The sequence below is a fragment of the Lithobates pipiens genome, unplaced genomic scaffold (genome assembly GCF_037356315.1).
Source record: "Lithobates pipiens isolate NorthernLeopardFrog02 unplaced genomic scaffold, aLitPip1_a1.2 Scaffold_13, whole genome shotgun sequence".
Classification (NCBI taxonomy): domain Eukaryota; kingdom Metazoa; phylum Chordata; class Amphibia; order Anura; family Ranidae; genus Lithobates; species Lithobates pipiens.
Genome location: NW_027507718.1, coordinates 174,408,466 through 174,429,082, shown reverse-complemented (window position 1 = coordinate 174,429,082; position 20,617 = coordinate 174,408,466). Strand labels below are relative to the sequence as shown.

At 43.5% G+C, this 20,617-nt stretch overlaps 1 protein-coding gene and 3 long non-coding RNA genes across 5 annotated transcripts in view; 3 read left to right on the top strand and 1 right to left on the bottom strand.

Annotated features, from left to right (window-relative positions):
* Positions 1-552: 552 nt before the first annotated feature.
* LOC143976056 (uncharacterized) lies at positions 553-1,214 on the bottom strand. Its single transcript, XR_013272480.1, has 2 exons — positions 1,005-1,214; positions 553-904 (listed from the first exon to the last, which is right to left on the bottom strand). It is a non-coding gene; the product is annotated as an uncharacterized LOC143976056 (long non-coding RNA).
* Positions 1,215-1,773: 559 nt separating this feature from the next.
* LOC143976055 (uncharacterized) lies at positions 1,774-2,294 on the top strand. Its single transcript, XR_013272479.1, has 2 exons — positions 1,774-1,842; positions 1,943-2,294. It is a non-coding gene; the product is annotated as an uncharacterized LOC143976055 (long non-coding RNA).
* Positions 2,295-3,499: 1,205 nt separating this feature from the next.
* Positions 3,500-4,084, top strand: LOC143976054 (uncharacterized). Its single transcript, XR_013272478.1, has 2 exons — positions 3,500-3,632; positions 3,733-4,084. It is a non-coding gene; the product is annotated as an uncharacterized LOC143976054 (long non-coding RNA).
* A 12,840-nt stretch (positions 4,085-16,924) lies between these two features.
* Positions 16,925-20,617, top strand: part of LRRC25 (leucine rich repeat containing 25) — a 78,003-nt gene continuing 74,310 nt past the window's right edge. The window contains exon 1 of one of the 2 annotated variants that reach the window (XM_077475905.1): positions 16,925-17,083. The gene's annotated coding sequence lies outside the window, so the exon portion shown is untranslated. The remainder of the gene's footprint in view (positions 17,084-20,617) is intronic. The other variant, XM_077475904.1, reaches the window with a different exon arrangement.

The window sequence follows — 20,617 nt, the reverse complement described above, 5'->3', positions numbered from 1 at the left end:
GTGCTGGTGTCAGTGCTCTATATCACGGTGCTGGTGTCAGTGCTCTATATCACGGTGCTGGTGTCAGTGCTCTATATCACGGTGCTGGTGTCAGTGCTCTATATCACGGTGCTGGTGTCAGTGCTCTATATCACGGTGCTGGTGTCAGTGCTCTATATCACGGTGCTGGTGTCAGTGCTCTATATCACGGTGCTGGTGTGAGTGCTCTATATCACGGTGCTTGTGTCAGTTCTCTTTATCACGGTGCTGGTGTCAGTGTTCTATATCACAGTTCTGGTGTCAGTGCACTCTATCACGGTGCTGGTGTCAGTGCTCTATATCACGGTGCTGGTGTCAGTGCGCTATATCACAGTGCTGGTGTCAGTGCGCTATATCACAGTGCTGGTGTCAGTGCGCTATATCACAGTGCTTAAAGATAAGTGACCTAGCTGCAGTACTAAATAGCAATGGCATGCTTCCATCCCGGGTACATTATGTAAAAAGAAAGGGGAACAAGTGGGACTTTAAACGAAGCATGTCAATTGAAAATAACAATGTATGAATACATGTGAATAAAATGATTTAGATTTAATTTATAATCAATAGCCACTAGGGGTTGTCCAAGATCGGAATGCATACAATAGTAGTACAGTAATATAAATATGGATATACACTCAATATATTTTCATAATAGTAATCAGAGAATCTCGAAGTATAGACAAATCAATGGACATACATGGATGCAGTTCATAACAGAAATGCATAAATCAAAAATCATAAAATCACATGAACGAGTGCAAACTCAATAAGACAAAAGTTGATATTATCAAGGATTAAAATAAGCTTAGGTAGGCATCCTTAGTTTGAGAACCCGACGCGTTTCTTGGCTTCTTGCCAGTCATCAGGGGTGGGATGCATGTTTTTACTAAAAAAGCAAATAAATATGACAAATGTTAATATAGGCGGAACCTCAGTTAAATAGAGAAAGTATCAAATTGGTCCACTTGATTGATAAAGTGACTTACAAAGTAGCCCAAAGATTGGGCAGAACTTCCAGCAATGGGAACTGTTAGAGCTGGGATAAAACCGTCTCATCCGGGGTTGAGGCAGGGTTCAGACCATCCCCCAACAATGTCAGGGGGCAGGCCAGGGGGAACCGAAACAGACATCCTCAACACAGGTCCACTAGGTACTAAATGTATATGTGTGTTACCCAAATCTGCGAAAGAGAAAAGTGTGATGGGTCACAAAAAAAAAAATACAAAAAAAAAAAACCCAAAAGCAGGACACTGAGTGTTGGATTGAACGTGTTGAATGAATATAGCTGATTGCTGAAAATGTGTGTGAATGAGATATACATGAATGATTGGGAAATAGGAGAAGACTAAATGTGTGTTAAATAAGTGGAAATGGATGATGGGGAAATACAAAATCATCCAATTCAAATGTGTAAAAAAGTATGTGCAGTGCTCTGAATGAAACAATGTATGTGCAAAAAGGAGAAAAAAAAAAAAAAAAACATACATAAAGCTATTACCCATATGTAGAGTTAAGGAGTGATCTCTTCCTAGTGGAGCACAGTGGAGGAGTGAACTGTCTGTCTGTCCCAGCTCATATACCCCAGGCCCTGGGCGGATCCCCGCCAGCGTCATGCATGATGTCTTTTGCAGCTGTGAAGAGATGAGGGAACACTCACAGCTGAGGATAATCCATACCTCAGTGGGTGCCCCTCCATCTTGGCTGCAGCATCAGGTGGAAAGACAGAGATGGTCTGAACCCTGCCTCAACCCCAGATGAGACGGTTTTATCCCAGCTCTAACAGTTCCCATTGCTGGAAGTTCTGCCCAATCTTTGGGCTACTTTGTAAGTCACTTTATCAATCAAGTGGACCAATTTGATACTTTCTCTATTTAACTGAGGTTCCGCCTATATTAACATTTGTCATATTTATTTGCTTTTTTAGTAAAAACATGCATCCCACCCCTGATGACTGGCAAGAAGCCAAGAAACGCGTCGGGTTCTCAAACTAAGGATGCCTACCTAAGCTTATTTTAATCCTTGATAATATCAACTTTTGTCTTATTGAGTTTGCACTCGTTCATGTGATTTTATGATTTTTGATTTATGCATTTCTGTTATGAACTGCATCCATGTATGTCCATTGATTTGTCTATACTTCGAGATTCTCTGATTACTATTATGAAAATATATTGAGTGTATATCCATATTTATATTACTGTACTACTATTGTATGCATTCCGATCTTGGACAACCCCTAGTGGCTATTGATTATAAATTAAATCTAAATCATTTTATTCACATGTATTCATACATTATTTTCAATTGACATGCTTCGTTTAAAGTCCCACTTGTTCCCCTTTCTTTTTACATAATGTACCCGGGATGGAAGCATGCCATTGCTATTTAGTACTGCAGCTAGGTCACTTATCTTTAAACTATATAATTTGGGTGGAAGACACCTGCTCCTTTGGTGACCATGCTGCACAATTACTTATTATCCTTATCCTTAGTAAATATTCGTCTGTATGTATATCCCTATTCATTTATAATCCCAGTTTCGGGTTTATAAACCTGCGGTTTGAAATTATTTATATATGTGTTTCCATCAGTTATTGAGAACTTTTTTAATATTATTTTTTCCAGTTTTGTTTTTCCTGGAATTTATTTATCAATCAATTGAACATATGGGCTGTTTTTGCTGGGTATGTTGCAGTCATCTTTCCGGGGTTGCGATGCGCTCAGCTCCCTCCCTACCTCCCTTTGTGGATCACAGGGGGTGGTGGGGTTCGATCTCAGTGCATCGGCGCCATGCATAAAGGGGCCCCTCGAGTGGTGTCAATAGACACTGCAAGGTGGGAGTCTATTGTTTGTTTTTGTATTTTTTTTTTTTTTTCTCTGTCTTTCCACCTGATGCTGCAGCCAAGATGGAGGGGCACCCACTGAGGTATGGATTATCCTCAGCTGTGAGTGTTCCCTCATCTCTTCACAGCTGCAAAAGACATCATGCATGACGCTGGCGGGGATCCGCCCAGGGCCTGGGGTATATGAGCTGGGACAGACAGACAGTTCACTCCTCCACTGTGCTCCACTAGGAAGAGATCACTCCTTAACTCTACATATGGGTAATAGCTTTATGTATGTTTTTTTTTTTTTTTTTTTTTTTTTTGCACATACATTGTTTCATTCAGAGCACTGCACATACTTTTTTACACATTTGAATTGGATGATTTTGTATTTCCCCATCATCCATTTCCACTTATTTAACACACATTTAGTCTTCTCCTATTTCCCAATCATTCATGTATATCTCATTCACACACATTTTCAGCAATCAGCTATATTCATTCAACACGTTCAATCCAACACTCAGTGTCCTGCTTTTGGGGTTTTTTTTTTTTATTTTTTTTTTGTGACCCATCACACTTTTCTCTTTCGCAGATTTGGGTAACACACATATACATTTAGTACCTAGTGGACCTGTGTTGAGGATGTCTGTTTTGGTTCCCCCTGGCCTGCCCCCTGACATTGTTGGGGGATGGTCTGAACCCTGCCTCAACCCCGGATGAGACGGTTTTATCCCAGCTCTAACAGTTCCCATTGCTGGAAGTTCTGCCCAATCTTTGGGCTACTTTGTAAGTCACTTTATCAATCAAGTGGACCAATTTGATACTTTCTCTATTTAACTGAGGTTCCGCCTATATTAACATTTGTCATATTTATTTGCTTTTTTAGTAAAAACATGCATCCCACCCCTGATGACTGTCAAGAAGCCAAGAAACGCGTCGGGTTCTCAAACTAAGGATGCCTACCTAAGCTTATTTTAATCCTTGATAATATCAACTTTTGTCTTATTGAGTTTGCACTCGTTCATGTGATTTTATGATTTTTGATTTATGCATTTCTGTTATGAACTGCATCCATGTATGTCCATTGATTTGTCTATACTTCGAGATTCTCTGATTACTATTATGAAAATATATTGAGTGTATATCCATATTTATATTACTGTACTACTATTGTATGCATTCCGATCTTGGACAACCCCTAGTGGCTATTGATTATAAATTAAATCTAAATCATTTTATTCACATGTATTCATACATTGTTATTTTCAATTGACATGCTTGGTTTAAAGTCCCACTTGTTCCCCTTTCTATATCACAGTGCTGGTGTCAGTGTTTTATATCACGGTGCTGGTGTCAGTGTTTTATATCACGGTGCTGGTGTCAGTGCTCTATATCACGGTGCTGGTGTCAGTGCTCTATATCACTGTGCTGGTGTCAGTGCTCTATAACAGGGTGCTGGTGTGAGTGCTCTAAATCATGGTGCTGATGTGAGTGCTCTATATCACGGTGCTGGTGTTAGTTCTCTATATCACGGTGCTGGTGTCAGTGTTCTATATCACAGTTCTGGTGTCAGTGCACCCTATCATGGTGCTGGTGTCAGTGTTCTATATCACGGTGCTGGTGTCAGTGCTCTATATCACTGTGCTGGTGTCAGTGCACTCTATCACAGTGCTGGTGTGAGTGCTCTATATCACGGTGCTGGTGTCAGTGCTCTATATGACGGTGCTGGAGTCAGCGCTCTATATGACGGTGCTGGTGTCAGTGTTCTATATCAAGGTGCTGGTGTCAGTGCTCTATATGACGGTGCTGGTGTCAGTGTTCTATATCACGGTGCTGGTGTCAGTGTTCTATATCACGGTGCTGGTGTCAGTGCTCTCTATCACGGTGCTGGTGTCAGTGCGCTATATCACAGTGCTGGTGTCAGTGCGCTATATCACAGTGCTGGTGTCAGTGCGCTATATCACAGTGCTGGTGTCAGTGCACTCTATCACGGTGCTGGTGTGAGTGATCTATATCACGGTGCTGGTGTTAGTTCTCTATATCACTGTGCTGGTGTCAGTGCACTCTATCACAGTGCTGGTGTGAGTGCTCTATATCACGGTGCTGGTGTCAGTGCTCTATATCACGGTGCTGGTGTCAGTGCTCTATATCACGGTGCTGGTGTCAGTGTTCTATATCAAGGTGCTGGTGTCAGTGCTCTATATGACGGTGCTGGTGTCAGTGCACTCTATCATGGTGCTGGTGTGAGTGCTCTATATCACGGTGCTGGTGTGAGTGCTCTATATCACGGTGCTGGTGTCAGTGCACTCTATCTCAGTGCTGGTCTCAGTGCTCTCTATCACGGTGCTGGTGTCAGTGCACTCTATCACGGTGCTGGTGTGAGTGCTCTATATCACGATGCTGGTGTCAGTTCTCTATATCACGGTGCTGGTGTCAGTGTTCTATATCACAGTTCTGGTGTCAGTGCTCTATATCACGGTGCTGGTGTCAGTATACTCTATCATGGTGCTGGTGCCAGTGCACTCTATCATGGAGGTGGTGTCAGTGCTCTATATCACGGTGCTGGTGTCAGTGCTCTATATCACGGTGATGGTGTCAGTGCTCTATATCACGGTGCTGGTGTCAGTGCTCTATATCACGGTGCTGGTGTCAGTGCACTCTATCACGGTGCTGGTGTCAGTGCACTCTATCACGGTGCTGGTGTCAGTGCTCTATATCACGGTGCTGGTGTCAGTGCTCTATATCACGGTGCTGCTGGCAGTGCTCTATATCACGGTGCTGCTGGCAGTGCTCTATATCACGGTGCTGGTGTCAGTGCACTCTATCATGGTGCTGGTGTCAGTGCTCTATATCACAGTGCTGGTGATCATCTTCTGCACTCTCTTCATAGCCTACCCTGACCTTTCCTCTCCTCCATTGCCTTCATGCGCTCCTGAGTCCTGAATTGTCAAAATTTCACATATAAAAAAAGAATGCTTGTAGTTGTCAATCCCAGATTCACTTCATACATGTGTTATGTCAGTGGCCATATGGTGGGACAGCTAGTAATCATTTTGTGGCTGGAAATATGACCTGTAGGTTTTCAAAGTTCACCTGCCATTGAAGTCAATGAGGCCCGCCGTGAACTTTGCGGTTCACGAACTTTTGACCGCGTTCGCGGTTCGCGAAACGTCCCGTCGGAAGTTCGTCCATCTCTACTCTCAGCTACTTTAAGTTGCGAGGAAGGCGTTGCACACACAAAATGCGTACCTTGATATCCCGTGATGGCAGATAGCACATGTTGACACAATGTTTGCATCTTCAAAATTTGGCTTTTAATAGACTTCAAATTTTTTTTTTAATATTTAGAAAATCTCCACAAATTGAAGAATTTTGGTTTGTTTTAGATTCTGCCTTATACATCAATGTTGTTTTTGAATCTTTTTTCAACATCATTGATGTCTTCCTTGATCTTCTGTAAATCACAATTGCACACCAGGATCTCCCCGATGAGGATCTGTGCACTTTTACTTGTGAAATTACTTTCTTATTCCACAACATCCACATGTACCTAAAATTCAAAAACACACCATGTATTAAAAATATGCAGGCATATATCTATCACCTGAAGCTGTGGTCTCAGACACTCACCTGTTGTGATCACTATTTCACTGACTTCATTCAGGTTTTGGGTCCGTGGTGTCCTTATATGTCCAGAGTCTTTTCTCCTCTATGTGAAAAAAAGGTATACTTAGCACACAGATATTTGAAGGCAGAAATAGGAATCTGAAACATTGCTTGGAAGTGTCATACAATTGTTTTTTTGGGCAGAGTTCCAAGCTGAAGACATTTATTTTTCCCTTTCTAAAGCCGGAATACTTACCTTTTCTGTACAATTTTCACACATGGAGACACCTTACACTGAATCAAGTTTGCATTTCATTCTAGTTAGAAACCAGTCTAGACAACAATGTACTAAACTTATTTTAACCACTTGAGACCCGCGCTATAGCCGAATGACGGCTACAGCGCGGACCTCCTTTGCTGGGACTACGTCTATTGACGTCGTCCTGTGCAGGAGCGGCCTGCGCGACCCCTTACCACGTGATCAGCTGTCAGCCAATGACAGCTGATCATGTGATACAACGGAGCCGGTAATCGGCTATTATTCCTCCTCGCGCTGACAGCGCGAGGAGAAAAAAAAAAGAGCCGATCACCGGCGGCCGTGATCGGGACATCAGTCCCGATCACGGCCAGCCCTGCCAGTGCCCACCTGCCCCCTGTCAGTGCCACCTCATTAAAAAATAAGTGCCCCCCGTCAGTGCCACCCAGCAGTGCCCACAGTGCCACCCAGCAGTGCCCACAGTGCCACCCAGCAGTGCCCACAATCTGCCTCAACAACGGTGCTGCACCCCAGTGCCACATATCCGTGCCCATCAGTGTCATCTACCAGTGCCCATCAGTGCCCATCAGTGCCGCCCATCAGTGCCCAGCAGTGCCACCTATCAGAGCCACCTATCAGTGCCCATCAGTCCCATCTATCAGTGGTACCTATAAGTGCCCCTTAGTGCCACCCATCCGTGCCACCCATCCATGCCACCCATCCGTGCCATCTTATCTGTGCCCATCTTTGCCCATCAGTGCCGCCTTATCTGTGCCCATCAGTACTGCCTTATCTGTGCCTATCGGTGCCACCTTATCTGTGCCTATTAGTGCCGCCTTAACTATGCCTAACAGTGCCCACCAGTGCAGCCTATCAGTGCCCACCAATGCAGCCTATCAGTGCCCACCAATGCAGCCTATCAGTGCCGCCTCATCAGCGCACTTTAACCACTTTCAGACCGGACCATTTTGCTGGTAAATGACCAGAGGTCTTTTTACACTTTGGCACTGCGCTGCTTTAACTGGTAATTGCGCGGTCATGCAATGTTGTACCCAAACAAAATTTGCGTCCTTTTCTTCCCACAAATAGAGCTTTCTTTTGATGGTATTTGATTGCCTCTGCGATTTTTATTTTTTGCGATATAAACGTAAAAAGACCGCAAATTTTGAAAAAAAATGATATTTTCTACTTTTTGTTATTAGAAAAATCCAATAAACTCAATTTTAGTCATACATTTAGGCCAAAATGTATTCAGCCACATGTCTTTGGTAAAAAAAAAGTCAATAATTGTATATTTATTGGTTTGCGCAAAAGTTGTCACATCTACAAACTAAGGTACGTTTTCTGGAATTTACGCAGCTTTTAGTTTACGACTGCCTATCTCATTTCTTGAGGTGCTAAAATGGCAGGGCAGTACAAAACCCCCCCAAATGACCCCATTTTGGAAAGTAGACCCCCTAAGGAAATTGATAAGAGGCATGTTGAGCCCATTGAATATTTTATTTTTTTGCCTCAAGCGATTGAATAATGACAAAAAAAATTTTTTTTTTTTTTTTTACACAAAGTTGTCACTAAATGATATATTGCTCACACATGCTATGGGCGTATGTGAAATGACCCCCAAAAATAAATTCTGCTGCTTCTCCTGAGTACGGGGATACCACATATGTGGGACTTTTTGGGAGCCTAGCCGCGTACGGGGCCCCGAAAACCAAGCACCGCCTTCAGGCTTTCTAAGGGCGTAAATTTTTGAGTTCACTTCTCACTACCTATCACAGTTTTGAAGGCCATAAAATGCCAAGATGGCACAAAACCCCCACAAATGACCCCATTTTAGAAAGTAGACACCCCAAGCTATTTGCTGAGAGGCATGTTGAGTTCATGGAATATTTTATATTTTGCCACAAGTTGCGGGAAAATTACAAACTTTTTTTTTTTTTTTTTTTTTTTTCACAAAGTTGTCACTAAATGATATATTGCTCACACATGCCATGGGCATATGTGAAATGACACCCCAAAATAAATTCTGCTGCTTCTCCTGAGTACGGGGATACCACATATGTGGGACTTTTTGGGAGCCTAGCCGCGTACGGGGCCCCGAAAACCAAGCACCGCCTTCAGGCTTTCTAAGGGCGTAAATTTTTGAGTTCACTTCTCACTACCTATTACAGTTTTGAAGGCCATAAAATGCCAAGATGGCACAAAACCCCCACAAATGACCCCATTTTAGAAAGTAGACACCCCAAGCTATTTGCTGAGAGGCATGTTGAGTCCATAGAATATTTTATATTTTGCCACAAGTTGCGGGAAAATTACAAACTTTTTTTTTTTTTTCACAAAGTTGTCACTAAATGATATATTGCTCACGCATGCCATGGGCATATGTGAAATGACACCCCAAAATAAATTCTGCTGCTTCTCCTGAGTACGGGGATACCACATATGTGGGACTTTTTGGGAGCCTAGCCGCGTACGGGGCCCCGAAAACCAAGCACCGCCTTCAGGCTTTCTAAGGGCGTTACAGTTTTGAAGGCCATAAAATGCCAAGATGGCACAAACCCCCCCCAAATGACCCCATTTTGGAAAGTAGACACCCCTAAATTTAGGGGTACACTAGTGAGACTAGGTAATAAATGGCGGGTGCCCTGAAACTATAAAAAAATAACTAACCAACCAGCGTCACCTGTAACAGTTATATGGTGATCACTGGTGAAAGGGTTAACTAGGGGGCAATCAGGGGGCTTTATGCGGTAGTATATGGGGGTCCCTGGCGCTATAAAAAGCTGCGGCGAACCTAAATACCTACCTGCCTAACTAGCGTCACCTGTGACACTAATACAGCGATCAGAAAAACGATCGCTTATTAGGCTGGGTTCACACTGGAGCGATGCGGGAACGCCACGAATGCGCGGCGGGTTCCCGCATCGCATGCCTCCCGGCGGCAGTTCACACTGCCCTATGCGAACTGCTGGGAGTGTCAGTGAAATGTTACTGACACCCCCAGATCAGTTCGCATATCGCAGTGCGATCTGCAAACTCGGATCGCATGGTGTGAACACCCATGCGATCCGATTCTGCTGCGGGCCAAAAAAAGGGTCCCGTGCGAATTTGCGGCGGGTGCGGCGGGTGCGGCGGGTGCGGCGAATGGCTGAACTCGAATCGCACAGAGATCGGATGTGATTTGCACTGCAGTGTGGTGCGAATCACATCCGTTCTCAAACCGCTGCAATGTGAACCCAGCCTTAGTGACACTGGCGACGGGGGGTGATCACGGGGTTAAACCTTTATTGGGGGGGTTAGGGGGGTACCTTAGAACTAAAGGGGGCTAACCCTAACTGCCCTAACAGTTATTAGTCACAAATGACACCCGCCGGGTGATCAGGGGGTTAAACCTTTATTAGGTAATAAATGGCGGGTGCCCTGAAACTATAAAAAAATAACTAACCAACCAGCGTCACCTGTAACAGTTATATGGTGATCACAGGTGAAAGGGTTAACTAGGGGGCAATCAGGGGGCTTTATGCGGTAGTATATGGGGGTCCCTGGCGCTATAAAAAGCTGCGGCGAACCTAAATACCTACCTGCCTAACTAGCGTCACCTGTGACACTAATACGGCGATCAGAAAAATGATCGCTTATTAGGCTGGGTTCACACTGGAGCGATGCGGAAACGCCGCGAATCCGCGGCGGGTTCCCGCATCGCATGCCTCCCGGCGGCAGTTCACACTGCCCTATGCGAACTGCTGGGAGTGTCAGTGAAATGTTACTGACACCCCCAGATCAGTTCGCATATCGCAGTGCGATCTGCAAACTCGGATCGCATGGTGTGAACACCCATGCGATCCGATTCTGCTGCGGGCCAAAAAAAGGGTCCCGTGCGAATTTGCGGCGGGTGCGGCGGGTGCGGCGAATGGCTGAACTCGAATCGCACAGAGATCGGATGTGATTTGCACTGCAGTGCGGTGCGAATCACATTCGTTCTCATAAACCGCTGCAATGTGAACCCAGCCTTAGTGACACTGGCGACGGGGGGTGATCACGGGGTTAAACCTTTATTGGGGGGGCTAACTCTAACTGCCCTAACAGTTATTACAGTCACAAATGACACCAATGCAAAAAAAAAAAAAAAAAAAAAAAAAAAATGACATTGGTGTCACTGTGACTGGGGGGCAGGGGTAATTGGGGGGGTGATCGGGGGTAAAGGGGGGGTGTGAGTGTGCCTGGCATGTTCTACTGTGTGTGTAGAGTGTTGGTGCAACTCACCGATCCGCTCTCCTCCGTGTCGGAACGAAAAATACCGACACGGAGGAGAGAATACATCACTTCCTCTCCTGTGTTTACATTACAGGAGAGGAAGTGATGTCACCGGGGATTTCCATTCGTCGAGAGCGATCGCGAGGGGGTGGCCATGAATGAATGGCCGCCCCCTCATCCCGGATCGCTCTCGACGGAATGCCGACCGCCGCAGGCACCGGGGGGGGGCCCGATCGGGCCCCCCACCCGCGGGCAGGCAGGGACTTATATATACGCCCATATGCCTGCCCGTGCCATTCTGCCGACGTATATCGTCGTGCGGCGGTCGGCAAGTGGTTAATGAAGGAGAAAAATGACCTGTTTGCAAAATTTTATAACAAACTATTAAACATGATTTTTTTTTTTTTTTGCATTTTTTTTGTTTGTTTAGAAAAAAATAAAACTCCCAGCTGTAATTAAATACCACCAAAATAAAGCTCTATTTGTGGGAAAAAAATGATAAAAATTTAATTTGGGTACAGTGTTGTATGCCCGCGCAATTGTCATTCAAAGTGCATGAGCGCTGAAAGCTGAAAATTGGTCTGGGCAGGAGGGGGGTTTAAGTGCCCAGTAAGCAAGTGGTTAATCCAAATAGGCATGAACAAATATAGTTAACCTGCATCTGCCCCAAACATTGTATTAGTGGGCGAATGAACAATGTTTACTACGAACTATTACTGTGCCCACAAACCTGAAAGTTGCCATTTTAAACTGTACAACAGTAAAGAAAAGCACATGGAGCAGCATGCAAGTAATAATAATAATAATAACACACAACAAAAACTTACTTGACAACAACTTACTTTTTTGAAGAACTCTCTTGATCCTTCTGTACTGATCCTGCTCCCTCAATTTCAGGTCTGACCAGCGTTTCCTCAGTTGATCCTTGGATCGCCGTACCTCAAAATTCCGGCGCAGACTCTTCACAACTTTATTCATGATCTTGGCCTTTCTCACATTTGTTGCTGCTCTCCTCTGTCCCTACCATGTGCTCTCCCGCTGCGCCCAAATACAAGGTAGCGGGGAATAGACTAGAAAAACCATGAGGAGTGGGCGGAGTTTCACGCATGCGAAGCGTGCGCGTGTGCATAGTACATACGATCTGTGAGCGGAGGGAGTATCAGAAGCGCTGATCGTTCGAACAAAGGCACAATTTGAACTTGGTGCATCAGTGGCCTATACTGCTTCTAGATTGAGGCCTATATTGGGACAAGATTAGGTGAGTTTAGCCTGACATTAGGGTTTGTCTTGTGTTGTGTCTTGCAGAGAAAATGGATGGCTTCAATGATCACAACTTCCTCCCCCTATTCATAGACAAGAAAAGGGAGTCGCTCTGTCTGTGGCAGGTGAAACATCCGCATTATAATCATAAATAAAAGAGGCAGGCAGAGCTGGAGAAACTGCTGGAGTTGGTGAAGTCAGTGATCCCCACAGCAACCATCCCCTATTTAAAAGCCAAAATTGGTGGCCTGAGGAGCACTTATAATAGGCAGTACAATAAGGTCCAGGATTCCATGAGATCAGGAGCAGCAGCAGATGACATTTATGTCCCCAGGCTGTGGTACTATGAGAGACTGTGGTTTCTGTCAGACCAGACTGAAGTCAGGCAATCACTCTCTACACTTCCTTCCACTCTTCCTTCCACCCCAGCTGAGGCTTCCTACATCCAATATGGGCCTTTCAGCCAGAAAGAAGTGGAGGAGCCCAGCTTGAGCCAGGTAAAGCATTGTTCAACATATTTCTGGTCATAAAATTAATGATGTTAACTATATGTTAGTAACTAACTAGTTAGTCACTAATTGCTGATTTAATAAAGTGTTTTACATATCAATAGACAGTAGTGGGCAAAAATGTTTGGGACAAGAATGAAAAATGGTGGGGTCAGAATGATAGTCTTTTCTATTTGTTAGCATTCAATTTGCAACAGTTATGAGCTGAAAATTGTGTGTGATTGATGAACAAAATACTAAAACTATGTCCCTTTTTCATACACAGGAAAGCCTCAGCCAGGAGGAGGGTGTGGAATGTGGCAGACAGGGGGAGGGTGTGGAATGTGGCAGCCAGGAGATGGTGGGGGAAAGTGGCAGCCAGGAGATGGCCGTGCCCAGTAGCCTGACAGAATCCCAGGTCCCTCCCCTCCGCCTTCCAACCAAAAGGCCCAGGAAGGGGAATAATGTGCAGGAGGCAGCACTTGGGCTGATTCGGGAGGCTAAGGTGGCCCTCAGAGCCACTTCCACTCCTCAAGAGGCCTTTGGCTGCATGACTACCAGCAAAATGGAGGATGGCCAACGCCTCATCTGTGAAAAACAAACAACCTCCTTGAGGTTAAAAAAAATACAAGATAATAACGGTGTTGTGGTAACTTGACAAACAAAACTAAAAACAATATTATGGAGAGCACTAGGAGAAAAAAAAAGGAGATCTTGATAAAAAAAAAAACACTATTAAACAAAAAACAAAATTAAATACATTATTATGAGATCTGACGAAAACCAAAAAATAAAATATTCAGATCACGAGAAATATTAAAGAAATAATTTTTTCAGAACTCTGTGTGAATATGAGCAGCAAAACAACTTCATTATTCTAGCTTTCTAAAGAAGAGAATGTGCTGCATTAAAAGATTTAAAAAATGCCATCATGGCGAATGTGCTATCTCCATTACGAACGCTAGTTTTACTAGAATTGTGTACATGCGATCGGAATTGACAAGAACGGAGTTTGTTGTCAGAAAATTTGAGATCCAGATCTCATATTTTGTGTGTTGGAAATTCAGATGGAAACTGTCCGATGGAGCCTACACACGGTAGGAATTTCCACCAAAAAGCTCCCATCCAAAAATTTTCCATCTGAAAATCCGACCGTGTGTATGCAGCATAACAGCTGAGTTGAGCTTCAATAATGAGGCCTTAGTTGAAACCTTTTTACATGGTCTCTCTGACCGAGTGAAGGATGAATTAGTGGGCAGGAGGATCCCCTCCAGTCTGGACAATGTCCTCTCCTTGTGTAACCAGATCGATATTCAATTTCAGGAGAGGTCCAGGCTAATCCCAGAGGAATGTGCTAGGCGCAGAACTCTGGGTCTGTGTCTCTATTGTGGGGGCAAGGGTCATTTTCGTGACTCCTGCTTGATTTGTCCGGGAAACACTCAGGTCTAATACATCTGGAAGGTGGTGTATTGGACCCAGAAATATCTCCTTCTCATCTTCTTCTTTCTTTGTTCTTTCATGTAGGCACATCCTCTCAATTGGTCTTGGGCATATCTGGATTCCGGGGCTGCTGGCAATTTTATGGACTGGAGAACTGCATCTTCCATGAAGCTAACCCTTTTTCCCCTCACCATGCCACTGGTAGTCTCTGCAATTGATGGCACTGTTCTTCCAGGGAGCCCTATGCACTTCCAGACTCTCCCTGTTAAGATGTTGATAGGGATACTCCACCAGGAGTGGATATCCTTCCTTATCCTAGCTAAGGCCTTAACCCCCATCGTATTGGGTCTTCCTTGGCTACAGCTCCACTCGCCACACATGGACTGGACTTCTGGGCAGATCCTGGCTTGGAGTCCCTCCTGTTTCTCGTCCTGCCTACTCAAGGTTGCCCTAAAGGAGAGACTTCTGGTTGCAACCACATCTGTATCTTCTGCTCTTCTCGCTGCATATAGCAAAGTTTTATCTCTATTGTGGGGTCACCAGTATGGTATTTGTATATTAAAATCATATCCCCTCTCAAGTGTCTCTTCTCCAGAGAGAATAAGTTCAGTGCTCGCAACCTATCCTCATAACTAATATTCTCCAGACCCTTTATTAGCTTTGTTGCCCTTCTTTGTACTCGCTTCATTTCCAGTACATCCTTCCCGAGGACTGGTGCCCAGAACTGGGCAGCATACTCTAGGTGCGGCCAGACCAAAGTCTCGTAGAGTGGGAGAATTATAATTTTATCTCTGGAGTTGATCCCCTTTTTAATGCATGCCAATATTCTGTTTGCTTTGCTAGCAGCAGCTTGGCATTGCATGCCATTGCTGAGCCTATCATCTACTAGGACCCCCAGGTCCTTTTCCATCTTAGATTCCCCCAGAGGTTCTCCCTCCAGTGTATAGATTGCATTCATATTTTTGCCACCAAATGCATTATTTTACATTTTTCTACATTGAACCTCCTTTGCCATGTAGTTGCCCACTCCATTAATTTGTTCAGATCTTTTAGCAAGGTTTCCACGTCCTGCGGAGAAGTTATTGCCCTGCTTAGCTTAGTGGTGTCAGTTTTATTTTCATTTGTCTGTCTATGTTATATCAATTTTGGCCCCCATCTACTATCTTAGTGGTTCATCTAGGGGGTAAAAATTTGGAGAATATTAGGACACTCGATTTATTCTTTATGATAAAATGAGACCTTCATCATTTTTCGGTCACTTCCCCAGGTGCAATGATGGCCTTTTCCAAGGTTGTCTCCCGTCTCGTTTGGCTGTCCTCGACTCAGAGGAGAGTTATGGAGAAGATGTGGAAAAGAACTAATAGAGCTCTGGAAAAGTTCATGCCCACGATTGGTGGGCTATCTTACCGGCACATGGATCTGGAAGGTGGTGTACCAGGTTTATACAGGCGAGATGGGGTCAACCTTTCAGATGTGGGTTTGGATATTTTTAATTTAGACCTTCAAAACTGAGCTAGGAGACCCTGGGGGCCACGACCTGGAGCCAGTTGCAGCAAAGTCCATCCCCACCATCAGGGGGCCCTGGTGAACACCTGCTGGCTCTTAGATTCTGCGCCCTGGGGAATCTCATGTTTTAGCTCCCAGTGTGATCCATGTTGGTGCACCAGAGGACTTGCTTTCCTGAACCACCCAGAGCCCCATCCGCAGCAGTCAGCTGTAGGGTCCACTACCTTAGCGGTGCACTCCTGACCCCAACGGCCTTCAGGTGACCTGACACTGGCTATATGTTCACTTTAACCCCATTCTCAAAATAAAACACATTGAGGATTTGTAAGGCTATGGGAGCAAACGTGAGTTAGCATTTTCAGAGGCCTGGCTATGAATGTCACTGGCAAAGCCCAACAAAAATTAGAAAGATGAAAACAAGGCTGAACCATGTGGTTTTACCCATCCCCCCCCCCCAACCTTACGTGTGAACAAGCCTCTAGACTGGGGGTGCCTTGAGACTGAAAATACTTTTGAAAGGTGCCATCCCCAACCAAGGAAAGGTTGAAAAGCACTGGTCTAGGCAAGTGGTTTTTGTGCTGAGAATGTCAAAAGGGGGCACAATATGGGCCCACTTTTTTGAGATTGTGGTCGCCCCTTCCCTATGCAATAATTTAAGGTTTTGTTGCAGTTAGTTATTTGGCTATTTAAGGGTGCTGTTCCCTTTAAGAATCTGGGGATAAGTTTTCCAGTGTGAACCAGTGGGAATCCGGGAAATGTTCTGGAAGACCAGCAGAGGCTATTTAAGTACAATGAGATTGGTGCTTGCCCTCTTTCCCGGCGTTCAAGACTGGAAGAAAAAAAGTCCGTCCCTCCCGCCCGTCCCAGTCGCGGGCACTATTATGTGGTTGGGTTACCCTGGTATTCTAGGCTGACTTGGTTATTTTCTATGTAAAATGTGTAGTATTGCTGCTCGAGTTATAAAAACTGAACAGAATGAACTGATGTTTATTTGAATTTATGATGTCATTTGGTTAATAATAAAAGAGTATTGAAGAATATTAATGTGTTAAAAAAAAAAACAGTAAAGTGCCACGACCATTTTCTTGCCAAGTTCTGTTTGCTGTTTATTTATATAATTTGGTTGTATCTGGGGAAAAGTGTGGTGGGGCAGGTGTGGCCTGCAATGTCATAGGCAGAGCTTCCAGGTCCAGGAAGAGACTGAAACTGTAAATGTAAAAGCTAAAACCTTGTCATGTTTCAATACACATTAGAAAGAAGAAGTTTTTAGTATGTTGAAATACCACTGTTTCTGCTTCCCTTTTTGTCAGTATAGATTAGTGTTCTAAAGTAACACAGAGTCATTCTGTTCTGAACCTATCAATAGGAACTACGATATAGAATAAGGATATCTTACATATTAAAATCATAGCTGTGAAAAGCAAAAGGTAAGTTTTAGTGCGTTACACTCATCTACTTTTTTTTTCCTTTTTTTCTTTTATGTGCACTGGATTAAGAGGTGGTGTGTTTTCTTTTATTTGCTTTTACATTATGCATGTTGTCTATGATGTTTAATTTTAACTTTAGTTATAGAGAAAAACGTTCTAATAAAACATGATTCCCTTCTTTAAATCCACAACTATTTTGATTTGTGAAATAACACAAAATATACAAATATATAAACGTACACAAACAAATGTAGGCACTGAGGGCTTGTACTGTTCTAACATTCAGCAGCCTTTGCCTTCCTTCTGAAAACTGATCCATGATATGTCGCCTCCTCCCCGTCTGTTTTAACCCTAAAAAAGGGTGAACCACTGCATCACAGCCACATGCATTGTACATGGTTGTGGTGCAGCCCCACACATCTAAATGGGTCACGTTTAGCAGTAGTACTAAACGGCAAATGCAAAACATAGTTTAATTTTTGATGCAGCCTTGATGCATAGCTTCTCAGTTGCATACAGCCCTGAGCGATTTTGGGTTTACATACACTTTATTATCTGTGTTACGAAACAGAACAGAAAACTCCCTTGCAAAGTGAACCGCTTGTCTTTATTAGGTCAACCCCATGGGCATCACTGGTCAACCCCATGGGCATCACATTTGATTCAAATGGTCACTGTCTATAGACATGATATCAAGTTGACTTGTTGTGAACTACATAATTTATTGATTAACTGAATTACTTTTGTATTTGTCCATAGTTAGCTCTATGTTAGAGAAGTTGTATACTTCTCACTAATCTCAAGTATTGCACATAAGATTTTTAGTCATAGTTCTGCTAGCTTCTATAGCTCTTTTTTCTCATATATTTACAGGAAATTTGTGTTTTAATTGAGAATACATGATGCTGCCAGGGCTGGACTTGTCCATAACCAACCAGCTAGCACCTATGGTAGCAGGAATGCTTGAGGTGGCACACAACCTCTTAAAGGAACAGCACAGCTGAACAGCTTGCTTTGAGGTGCATCCTATTGAATTGAGAGCAAGGCATGCGTCTCTGCTCTACTGAACAATTGCAGATGATGTACTAAGTCCTGATTCACACCCATGCATTTTTAGTGCTTTTTGTATTTTGCAGATTTGCACTACAGTCCATTTAACATGGTTCCTATGGAACAATTTCTGTAGTGAAAATTTGCAATATGCAAAAAGCACTAAAAATGCATAGGTGTGAGTTAGGCCTAGTATATAATGTGAAGTTGTGTTCACTTCAATTACCTTCAATTATTCATCATTTGCAAGGTAAAATCTCAGTTTCTTTTTTAATCTACCCGGCAAAGTTTGAATGAACATTTTTTTTTCCCTGAAGCTCTTCTCTAACTTATTATATGCACATTGAAATGTAACTCTTTGAAATAGTAGATATAAAAGTAATAATTTAACTTTCTGGCTCTATCGCCCCTCTAAACATTGTTTATAAGCACGGTGGCAGAGAGTCCATTTTTTGAAGGGAGCTGATATTACAGCTCTGTATTTTGACAGACTAGCAAACTACACATGCCCTTTGTACTTTAGAGAATTTTTTTTGGGTGTGCGTAACATCCTCAAGGCCCACAACAAGTTAGAGTGTTTAAAACTAAGCCAAATTATTATGTTTTTTGTTTAGTAACAATTTATGTAGATCCATCTTCCTTGTGTTATTAGCACTTTGGGTGCGCTATATCTTTATGTTTAAAGGCTAATTTCATCTTTCTGACAATGTTTCACTTTACACCCGCATTCTCACCAATAAACCGCTTTCAGCAGCTTCCGACAAGACACTAATTGCAGCATTGCATTTCTTCAAAATATGAGCACGCCCACAAAACCCTCTGCCATTACCATCGCTCGCACTGTGCCTGCACAACCTGCTGGCTACTGTGTGTCCCCCGACCCTCTCCTTCATTGCTTATCCCCCTCCTGTATCAGTAGGGACATCAGGTTTTGCAGGGGACACAGAGGGAAGCATACAGAGATGCCCAGTGGCATGGATCTTAGCCAATGTAGAAGGTGAGTGGGGGATGGGTAAATATATCTCGTATTTACTGATCCTTCATTTACCTGAGTGAACGCCACTCAGTGTTCAGTACTAAGCACAGTGTTCATAACTGGAGATATAGTAAACATGATTAGCAAGTTTAATATCTTCTCAATTTGTGAATGAACAGGAAGCAATCTGTATAGTGCATTTCCTGTTCAGTATTAGTGAGTGCAGGACTGCAGAGGACAAGAAGATGGGGGACTGTGTCCCGACTCTTTTTCTAAAAAAGGCAATTGTGAAATATAAGGGGGTTTGTTCAGATATTTCTCGTAAGCCTCTCTTAGTCTTAACAGTATTCATATAAAAATATCCATCTTGTGCTAAACCCCCCCCCCCCCAAAAAAAGATATCAGCTCAATAAGTGTGAGCTGTGCCAGGACTTTATGTGCTATTCTAACACAAATAAATCAAAGAAACAAAAAGTGCACTAGTGTTGAAAACATAATATCCTCAAACAAATAATCACCTACCTTAGTGAAAAGGATACATCAGTGCCATCACACCACGATAATAAATGGAAATCATAAAATTCCAACTCCTCAAAATTGTAGAATACTGTCCCTTTACTCTACTTTTTGTTTACGTGTAACAATCAGTTTTTCTGCTAGAAAATTACTTAGAACCACCAAACAGTATATATTTTTTTAAAGTGGAGGCCTAGAGAATAAATTGGTGGGTTTTTATGTCATGCGTTATTTTTGCAGCGGGTTTTCAAACAAAATTTTGGGGAAAAAATACACTTTTTTGAATGCAAAAAAACACAATATATAACCCAATTATTTTGGAAAATATAAAAGATGATGTTGCGCTGCGTAAATAGATACTTAACATGTCACTCTTTAAAACTGCACATACCGCGCAACGGAAACAACTTTTACTATCCATAGGCAATGTTCTGAAAGCCTTTGCAGGTTAACACTTTAGATTTACACCCCTTTCACACCAGGGCGTTTTGCAGGCGCTATAGCGTTAGAAATAGTGCCTGCAATCCGCCCTAAAGAAGCTGCACCATTGTGTGTAGTGTGAAAGCCCCGAGGGCTTTCACACTACAGCGGTGCGCTGGCAGGACGTCAGAAAAAAGTCCTGCCAGCAGCTTCTTTGGAGCGGTGAAAGAGCGGTGTGTTTACCGCTCCTCCACCGCTGCTCCCCATTGAAATCAATGGGGCAGCGCTGTAATACCGCCGGCAAAACGCTGCTATTGCGGCGTATTGCCGGCGGTTTTAACCCTTTCGCGGCCGCTAGTGGGGGGTAAAAGCACCCCGCTAGCGGCCAAAATGCGCCGCAAATCTAAAAATCTAAATTTAAAAATAGCGGCGTTTTACCGCCGACGCAATGTGGCGGTGTGGTGTGAAAGGGGTCTTAAAGAGGAGGTCTAATACTAGAAATACTGCCCATGATCTAAAATTCGCTTTGATACCTCCAATGCGTGGGACGATCGCTGTTTGTGTGTGTGCGG